The 10,495-nt window shown below is 43.1% G+C and overlaps 1 long non-coding RNA gene across 1 annotated transcript; it reads left to right on the top strand.

Moving 5' to 3' along the window:
* Window positions 1-6,239: 6,239 nt before the first annotated feature.
* Window positions 6,240-9,300, top strand: LOC123137297 (uncharacterized). Its single transcript, XR_006468048.1, has 2 exons — window positions 6,240-6,652; window positions 6,773-9,300. It is a non-coding gene; the product is annotated as an uncharacterized lncRNA (long non-coding RNA).
* The last annotated feature ends 1,195 nt before the right edge of the window (window positions 9,301-10,495 follow it).

Genomic DNA, 10,495 nt, shown 5'->3' with positions numbered 1-10,495 from the left:
GGGGTGCAACGCGAACGCGACGGGCGTGCTGTATACCCCGTACATGTGTACCGCCGTTTTCTTGAGGCTTTGCTCCATGGCGCAATCCACAGATACAAAATTAGTACTCCCTCCTTCTAGGTGAGTAAGTCATCTTACAAAAACCAAATAGTCCCAAAACACATAGGCGCTGTGCATTAACTCTCACGTTGTCTCTTATTTTTTGACATAAATAGAGGAATCAACCAATAAGAGATGTGGGGCTTGTATGCTTTTAATGTCTTGAGACTATCAAACATGACATGTAGTGGTCAGTTCATTGCATGCAATGATATTAATTAGCAAATAAACATTAAGTTCTCTTGTTTTCCTTTCCACCTTGGTCACGGTGCATAGTCTAAGATGACTTATTCACCTAGATGGAGGGATTACACTATACTATTTAAAAGTCGAGGGCGGGGCTTTTACTGCACGGTAGGTGGGGCAGTTCCGCCTTGAGGGAGTAGGCTGCTGCAAACGTAGGGTTGTGTGATTTGACAGTGAGTTCCTGCTGGACAGCTGGGGCCCCGTGATTTGACTTGCCATTATCATTTTAACTGCGGCGCTACGACCGGCGTGAGTCTCCCGATTCCTGACCACCTCCATACAGGTGCCTCTCCCAATGCTCCACCATGTAGAGGCTAGCTCTTGCATGAGAGCCCACTTCTCCACTTTTCTCTTGCCTCTTTCCTCCACATATGCAAAAATGCCATGTAAAGCGGGCTTATAGCCCACTATTGTACTTACTTGCTCCTACAGGTGCTAAGCTTGCCACATAGGCATAAAGTCTGATGTGGCAAGTTAATTAAGAAGAGAGAGACTAGTTTGGGGACCGAAGGAAGAAATGGTGCTAAATGCGTGTACCTAGGTGAAAAGACAATTTTGAGTCTATAGCTAATTAAATGAAGCAAACTTAGCAACAAAAAATGAAGCACCTATGCACTAGGGACTTGATTGCTAAGCCATTTAATGCCCCTAGCACCTTATCTAAGCACCATTTCATTGGAAGAGGTCACTCCTTGGCAAATGCAATAAATACTATGAAGAAAGAGATAGAGAGAAGTAAAAAAATACACTTATAGCAAACCTTATAGCTAACCTTGTTGTAGTGTGAGTGACTAAGTGATGACTATGTATGACATCCCAACATCAGGTAGCCTAACGCACCATTCTAAATGTCCAAGGGAGCAACCGCGCGAGCGAGGCGACGGTCGTGGTAGGCGCGACCATGATACAGGCTGCTGGCAGCCCCTGGATCTGAGATCGAACGGTCACATGCTAAGTTGCTGAAAATTTGCAGAATAACCCTCCATGATAGGATATTCACCCATAGGTCTAGAATCACGCCATGCAACTGCTCGATCTCAGATCCAAGGGCTCTTGGAAGCCCGTATCATGGGAGAATGGAAAGCCGCTACCCTGTCGTTCGCACGCTGGCAGTTCGCTCCTACTCGTCCCCGTACGTCCTTTAATTTTACGGTAGTTTGCTCCTAGTCGTCCCATCCTTTCACATTATGGCAGTTCCACTAATCCTAACCCTCCTCCCAAATCCATGGCGTCCCAAATCTCCATGATTGGCCGTGAGTACAAGGTTAGAACCATCAATGGTGATGAGTTCGACGTCATCTGCCCCCGTTCTTCCACGGCGGTGAAAGGATGCCTTGCTCGCATCATACGCATGTTCAAAAACTCAAATGATGAGTGGGTCGCTGGGCTAGATGTTGAGTACACTACAGTCCTGGGACGAGACAAGGATCTAAATGAGGAAGAGAGGAAGAAGCCCGCCGTGATCCAGGTTTGCGTGCATGACTTATGCTTGGTCTACCACATATGCCATGCCGATGTTGAATGCCAGGATTTTAAGAACTTCCTCAAGAGCGACCATGTCAAATTCGTTACTGTAAACTTTATGAACAACGGAAGAGTCCTCGGTCGGATAGGCCTCGTTGTAGGCAACTCCTTCGACCTTGAGAAGAATCGGCTACTGCCCTCCAGTGGTCAGCCTTTAATGCTGACCCTGGCAGGAGCCCATGGTTCATCCTTCGTATGGTAAACTGGAGAAACCTCCGTACACGTTTCATCGTCATGCATGGAAGTGGAATGTACTAGATATAGACCACATCCACTATGCTGCAATGGATGGCTGCCTTTGTTTCAATATCTACAAGGGTTGGATGAAGAGCAAGAGCCAAGTGTTTGGTTCAAGCAAAGAAGTATCGACCAAAAGGAAGAGGGACAAGGACAAAGTGGAGGACGTGGACAAGGACTCCGAGTAAGGTGGTAGTGTCATTGCTCATGGTGGTTCTAGTGCAGTGTCTACTGGATTAGTTGCGTAGTTTAATTTCAGGTGTGCCTAGTTTAATTTGACGGGTGTGTTGTGTTGAGCCCCTAACAGAATTACGTTATGTTTCTTCTTGTTACTTTAACTCTTCAGTACGTACATACTAGTATTTCTTTAATGGAACTTAGCATCCCATTTAAGCACGTACTAGCTTTTTTAATAGTACTATATGCATAATTTGGCGACAAGCGCTCTCTATATGTACCGCCTTTTTTTAATTTCAAGTTTTGCTCCATGGCGTAATCCATCGATACTACTACTGTACAAAAGTATACATTTTTTAAAAGGCTAGAGGGCGGGGCAGTCTAGCTTGGTCGGTTTCACGAGAGGTGAGGGCCCTTGTGATTTGATGGCTCATTACTGCTAGAAGGCGGGGCCTTGTGATTTGACTGCTTGTATAAATGTGCCGACGACCTAAGGAGGAGCAAAGAACCGTGCGGTATACTCAAATATTCCACTGGAGTAGTACAACGACGAAGGAGCAGGAAACACGGCAGGCTAGTGCCACATGGCGATAAAAAATGATCTAATTTGCTAGTCATCTCATTGTTAGAATTGTTCTATTCATTCTTCACAGAGAACGTGACACGTGCGGCGAAACACCCGAAGCAAAAGATGAAACACAGGAGCAAAAGAAGAAGGAAGATTATCACCCCAAATGATCTAATTCACTGCAGAGTCGTAACTGCTTCTTCATCGCCTCCACGACCTCCATCTCCTTGTGCATCTCCTCCGCCATCTTCTTCATTCTGTCCATGACGCGGGATTTCTCGACGCGAGCCTTCATCATCCGTTCCACGGCCGCATTACGTACCTTGACAACTGTCGGGTGCTCGATGCGGAGCTTCGCCAACTCCTCCTTCTGTTCCATGACGAGGGCCTACAGCATCTTCAACGAGGAACTACTATTCTCATGCAACTTCTTCCAGCCGGCGTTCTTCTCCTTCAACAGGTCAAGCTCGTGGCAGAGCTTTTCCTTGTCCTCCTGAAGTTGCAGGATTTCACCGGTCGCCTTGTTCTCTGAGGCAATGCTCTTTAGCAGCAGCATGTACCGACAATATGGCTCCGGGAGGACGAGTACATTCTTCTGGAACCAGCAGCATGTCACTATGATGAATCCACACAAGGAGGTTGCGACAACGCCTCCACATGTGCCACGTGGCTTCATGAACTGTAAGAGAGACACTGTGTAGCGTGCCATTGGAATTCTAATTTACGTGTTTTGCACATACTCAAAGTACTAGTAAGGTACACGTGCATTGCACGCATCAGATTTTGCAACCAAATTATGAATAAATACCACACTATGTAAGCTCTGAGTCATATATGCCTGATGTAGACCTTCGTTTAATTCTGATAGTTCATCTAATTCAAAATCAATTAGTTTTTATAAAAAATCTAGGGCCTCTTGGATTCGTAGGATTTCCAAAACGCGGGAATAGGAAAAACATGGGATTAAAGTGGAATGTCGTCTTGAATCCTACAGGATTGTACAAGTGTTTGATTGTGCATAGAGAAAACACAGAATTCTTTCAAAGAGGTTTGAGTGGATGGGATGTTTCCTATGAAATCTAGTGTAAATGAATCATATGGAAAAATTCATATGGTTTACAATCCTACGAATCAAACAACCAAGGTATGAAAAACTCCTAAGGATTAGAATCCTCCGAAATTCCTTTGAGAATCCTTTGAATCAAAGACGCCCTTAATTTATTTTATGATTCATGGAATTGTGCATTGTAAAGCATAAAGTAAAAAAGAAATAATGGCAATTCAACTCGAAAAAAAGTTTAGGCAGTTATCATACGGAAGATTTAGAACAAAGGAGAACCACTATTGTTTTGAGGTTTGTGCATTATACTTAAGTTCAACCATGGAGTCTACTAGATTGTACATGTGGCAAAATTCGGTGGGGGGCTAGAAGATGGTGCGAGGGGCCGAGTGGAGGGAGACTATGAAGGAGTGCACAAGTGCGAGATTGATATTTAGAGAGAGGAGGCAAGAACGTGCGTTGTTGCGCGCAGTGGCGGAGCCATGAAAAATAAATGAGCTAGGGGGCCAAGTACTACTAATCCTTTACGAGGAGGGCTAATTCATGAACTTAAACCATTTTACCAGCAATTGTCTAATGATCACATTCATATTAGCCTCGATATATAGTGATGTTAGGGGTGCAGGGCCCTTGCTGCCCCCTGTCTTCGCCATTGTGCGCGCGTCTGAGAGATGAAGCGGAAGTCATGGATGATGAGAGGGGGACGTTGGATATATAATTAATGTGGGTATATTAGCTATATATGTAGGGGTTGTTTGGTTCTAGGCCTAGGAGTGCCACACTTTTCCGTACAATGTTGCCAAACTTGCCTAAACTTGTATGTGGTGTGGGACCATAGTGTGGGTTTCCTAAGATGTGGCTTGAACCAAACACACACCTAAGTTGGTCAAATTTGACTAACCATTAGCGTCGCAAGCTTTGGCAAACTTAGTCTCAAACCAAACAACCTCGTTATCCTATATAGAGAGGTACAGATTGATCGATGTGGACGTGGGAAAGAGGGTGAGACCTCACTAGATATATAGATTGATCGGTTTGTGTGGAAAACTATGAAAGACCTAGCTATACACACACACATAAAGGAACATCGATCATTGCACATGCACGCGTGAGAGATAAAGAATGCCTGATATGATGGAGAGGGGGATGTGTGTGTGTGCCTTCATGGGAGACCGACCCGAAGAAAAAGATTGCATGTCTGCGATAGATAATGCCGTCTGGTAGTGTGTGTGCATGCATGCACGAGAGAAAGTTAGTGGTAAAATTATAAAGAGAAGACGACTGTGTGGGTCATAATTAATGTAAAGTTGAATTCAAATATTTGAATAAGAGATCATGATGTTCAAACCCATGCATACATGAATATAACGGAGATCTGCGCGGTGTGATTTGGAACCGAGCACGTTGTATTGTATGCACATTGAACAAGGTCACATTGCATCCGTGCATGGACACACTATTTTAATTGGAGATGATGGGTGGCTTTCACATCACATATCTATATCAATAGCCCTATATATATATATATATTTTATATTTTTTATATTGTGTGCGGGTAACTTTACCTTGGAAAGATGGTCGTTGGATGAGTGAATCCAATGGTGCAGATATGGCAAATTTGAGCACTACTAGCCGTTGGATATCATCTAGATTCCACCAGCTTTTGCCACATGTACAATCTAGAAGACTCCATGGTTGAACTTAAGCATAATGCATATACCTCAAAACACAAGCACTTCTTCTTTGTTTTAGAATCTTCTGTATCCGAATTGCCCAAATGTTTTTCTACATGATTTGCCACTATTAGTTTTTACTTTATGTCTTACAACGCACAATTCCATGAATCTTAAAATAAATTAGCTTTCTTATAAAACCTAGATGATTTTGAATGAAATGAACTATAAAAATTAAACGAACATCTACATCATGCATATATGACTGAAAGCTTACATGCTATAATGTGGTATTTATTCATAATTTGGTTGTCAAATCTCACGCGTGCAATGCGCGTGTACCCACTACACCACGCCCCTGCATTCCCTACTGACGTATGTTGAGAAAAGTCGCTATTGCCGATCGATTGTTGATCGTAAAAACTTATGACAGATAGTCGGTCGGGAAAACCTGTGAAAAATGGCACACAGTCGGTCGGGAATAAAAGAATATTCCTTGTCAAACGATCGGTCGGGAAAACTCTTATACCCATCAATCTGTGGGTCGGTAAATAACACCGACCAACCGTCTGTGGCGAACGGGCCTGCGCGCGGGCAACGCCAACATTTGGCCCAGGCCCGCGAAAGTTTCCGCCCACTGCTGCAGATAAGTCACCACACGGATGCGAGGCCAATCCCTAATTTCCCCTTCTCCTTCCCCACGCGCGCTGCCATGGGCTCCCGCCGCCGGTCTCTCCACCATGCCTGCGCACCATCCGCCACTCCCGCATTACCCTGCTGGCCTCCCGCCCCCACGCGCTCAAATCCTCTCCTCCAACTAGGTGCCCTCTCTGCTCGAACCCTCGTCCTCACGGTCGGCACTGGTCAAATCTCAGGGCAGACCGGGCTCAACTTGCTGCCAAGGAGTACTGCCTATACCGGAATAGCATGATGGCTGTGGCGAAGCAGTTCCCGGAGGCGTTCCTGCTCATGTTGGCCAACCCCTTCCTGGCCTTTCATGGTTGGTTCTCGATGAGCGACGTCGTTAGCTTAGGCACCAACCTCGTCTCCTCAAGGTTCTTGTCCCTCGTATGTTCTCCCCCCCCCCTCTCTATTTGCATCGTGCTGATTTCAACCACAAATGATTTAACCTTTTTGGGTTTATTATATGTGGATTTGGTTTAATGGATTAACCTCCTATTACTACAGGATGAACAAACCTAGCATATCGCTGCTGAATTTGGAGTTATACGCATCAACAACAGAAGGGTAAGAGAGGGGCGTACAGTGGTACCAAAAAAATGAATTTTCCTCCATTGAACTCTATCGGTTGCAAAGGTGAGGCCAGATAACAAGAGGTTAATTGTGTTCTCGTCTCCAATATGTTCAGTGGTTACATCATGTTACAGTTCACTTTTGCTCACCTCTTGGTACTGCACTACTACTATGCACTGAATCTGTTTGCTAATTTACTCACTGAATTGTTCTGATCAATATGCTATTTATGTGTTTCCTTCCCAAAATCCTTTTTCTAGTGGAAAAAGTTGTTGTTTCTCTAGCCTCATCGGAAAAAATTGTACTAAACTGTTTTCTAATTTACTCACTGAAAGTTTGATGATCCAGTCCTCGGTGAGGAAGAAATCTAAGTCGGCGACGCTTGCACTAAACTGAAATTAAGTTAATTACACTAACTTGACAAGCATAGGAGTTCTTGGCATGGGTTGATGGACAAATTGATACTTATTTTGCTCTTTCTGAAGAAGCAAAGACGTACTTCTAATCTCAGAGACCATATATGGGGCTTCCATGCAGTTTGGAAAATGCACTTGGAAACTTGGACTGGTTCACGACTCTGAATCTGGGTGTGCCTCATTGGTGCCGAAAAATCCATTAAATTCTGTTGTTATTTATATGGTCGATCTTCCTCTTATATACCGCCCAAAAAAATATAAAAAGTTCAGATAACATGAACATCATTTAGCAAAATATATAAGGCACTACAGAATGTGCGTGCAATATTCATATCAATGAACAATTACTGCTACAATCTGTTCTGAAAGTAAGGACATGTCATTGTTGATGATGAGCAGCTGCACCTTTTCTGACATAGTCGAAACTGCACAATAACAAGTACGTAGAAAAGTTTATGCCACTGCATTCTTTACCTCTGGACTGAAGACTCTACAATACCGTTCACCTCTTGTCATTGACCAAACTAAATAATTAGATAGTTTGAACAGGAAGTCTCTGAGATGTCTTTAATTTTAGTATAACTTGGAATTCTCTGAGATGAGGCCCTGCCTTTCAATATAAGGTTGTACATAAAAACTGAAAATTAGATTGTTTGGACAGAACAATAACTAATTTCATGCAGTCTTAATAAACAAAGGTTAAATTTAGATGTTCTTTTTGGGTCCAACAAATTATGCCATAGAGACAGTAAAGGGGAGAAGAAACATTACTTCTGGCCATGGCAGCTCGATCCATGTAACAACGTCATAGCCACGTTGTAGGTGCAGCAGTTTTCTTTCGTGTGAAAGGATTCTTTAGCGCTAAACATGTTTAGTCGCTCACCATCAGGACAATAAGGATGGTTGGATTAACGCGAACGGATGATCGAGATTTTTTGGATCTGCCCCACTGGGTCTTTTTATATTGGTATAGATTTGATATCTACAAGCCACATGGAGGTGCTCTTAAGTGTATGGACTATTATTGATGGGTTTCCCTGCCTTTCTTCTTTGTTCCGTATTGATGTTTATATGCAATTGTTTCATCTTCCAGCATGTATATTATATTTTTTCAGATTCAGTCAGCATGCATGTAAATACTATGGCCAATTGCATTGTCTTCTAGAATTAATTATGCACCATGTAATACAAGCAAATGACAAATTTTTAGTCACACACCATTTTGATAAGCATTATGATTTTAAATTTACAAGTGTGAGTGACCTCATTTTGAATATATTGCCGTCCATTTCATATATTTGTACTCACTTTGTTGTTTGGCACAACAGAATTGTCAGTTTTCAAAATGCATATACTTCTTTTTCTACTGATATTTTTTGTGCCCACCTTACATGCCATCACACAGTTACATCTTATAATTATGAGTTCTTTGAGAATTAAATGGAACAACATACTTTTGAACTTCTAAGCAACATATTTATATGCCTATTTGACAAATTCCTCTTCAGTCTAAATGAGTTACGGGGAATGGAGAGTTTACAGAGAGTCCATAGGAGAAATCTACATGCCATCATTAGGAATGAGGGAACAACCTACGGTATGAATATATATCTATATTTCACGGGCAGGATTTCTAACGGGAACTCTTCTAAATTATGATGGTTTTATTCTATAACTACAATTAAGGAGTATTTTAGCACATGTTGCTTATAAAAGTCTTATCTAATTATACTCGAAATTTCTTTTGGCAGCTCCTTTTTGTTTACTTGTATCCTGAGCGCACAAATCAGTGCATTCTTGACCACCTCTTTCTCACATGTAGTGAACTGGGGAGGCATCACAAAAATTACAAATATTTTCGTTTTTCGTAGATTTATAGAAGAATAGCATGTCAATTGCTTCTATGTTGTATCACCCAACGTACAACTTCCTTGACTTTATTTTGTTTTCACCTAGTGGCATTGTATTCTGCCATGTACCCCTATCTTTATTTACAGTTTGCATGTCCAGGAAAAGACCAATCAATTTACTGATTTGCTCTTTGTCTAGTGAAAAGACCAAATCCATGTGCAACTTTTAGGTTCTGGCTTTGTGGTGTGCATCTTCTAGCTGAAATAATGAAATGATGTGTGAGATTATGTTAGAGCTTGCTGGTGTGCTACTTGTCAAGCTTGCTACGCTTCCAATAGAGGAATTGAAGCAAACCCAGCTAAAATCCGAGCTTTGTCACAGCTGGCTACCCCAACAGATCTCAAACAAATCCAGAAACTAACTGGATGCATGGCAGCTTTAAGCCTCTTTATCTCCAGATTGGGAGAAAAGGCATTGCCACTTTATCGCCTTCTTCGACGAACCGAACACTTCGAGTGGACGGACGCGGTGACAGCTGGACTAGAGGAAATAAAGGCTCTTTTAGCAAGCAACCCAATCCTGGCCACATTGAACGTTGGCGAACTAATGTTGTTATACATAGCTGCAACACACCAAGTTGTGAGTGCGGTGCTCGTCGTCGAATGACAGGAGGATGGAAACAAATTTGCTGTTCAAAAGCCGGTATACTACGTATCTATTGTCCTCACACCATGCAAATCACGGTACCCACATTATCAAAAAATAGCAAACGCGGTCTTCATGGCATCCCGGGAACTACGACACTACTTTCAAGAGTGTTCAATCACGGTGGCCTCTGAAGTACCATTCAATGACATAATAAACAACCGCGATGCCATGGGCCGGATTGACAAGTGGGCCATCAAGCTCCTCCCATTCGACATCACATATAAACCACGGCGAGCCATTAAATCCCAAGTACTGGCGGACTTCGTTGCCGAATGGACAGAGGCCGAACTCCCTAAAGAGTACGGCACATACTCCAACTGGATCATGCACTTCGACGGCTCTAAAATGCTGGCAAGTCTGGGAGCAGGTGTTGTCCTCACATCCCCCACTGGAGATACAGTCCAATACGTACTCCAAATATTATACGCAGACTCCAACAATGCAGCCAAATATGAGGCTCTGTTGCATGGTCTTCGGATGGCCGTCTCCATGGGCATTCAGCGCCTAGAAGTTCATGCGGAGTCAAACCTTGCAATATCTCAAATAAATGGAGACTTCGATGCCAAAGATCCGAAAATGGCGGCCTATCGTAATGCCGTCCTTAAGATGTCAGCCCGGTTCGAGGGGCTCGAATTTCATCACGTGGTTCGAGAAAACAATCAAACGGCGGATGTCCTTGCCC

This window comes from Triticum aestivum, chromosome 6B (genome assembly GCF_018294505.1).
Source record: "Triticum aestivum cultivar Chinese Spring chromosome 6B, IWGSC CS RefSeq v2.1, whole genome shotgun sequence".
Lineage (NCBI taxonomy): Eukaryota > Viridiplantae > Streptophyta > Magnoliopsida > Poales > Poaceae > Triticum > Triticum aestivum.
Note: the sequence above shows the minus strand (reverse complement) of the source record. Positions and strands in the feature narration are given on the sequence as shown.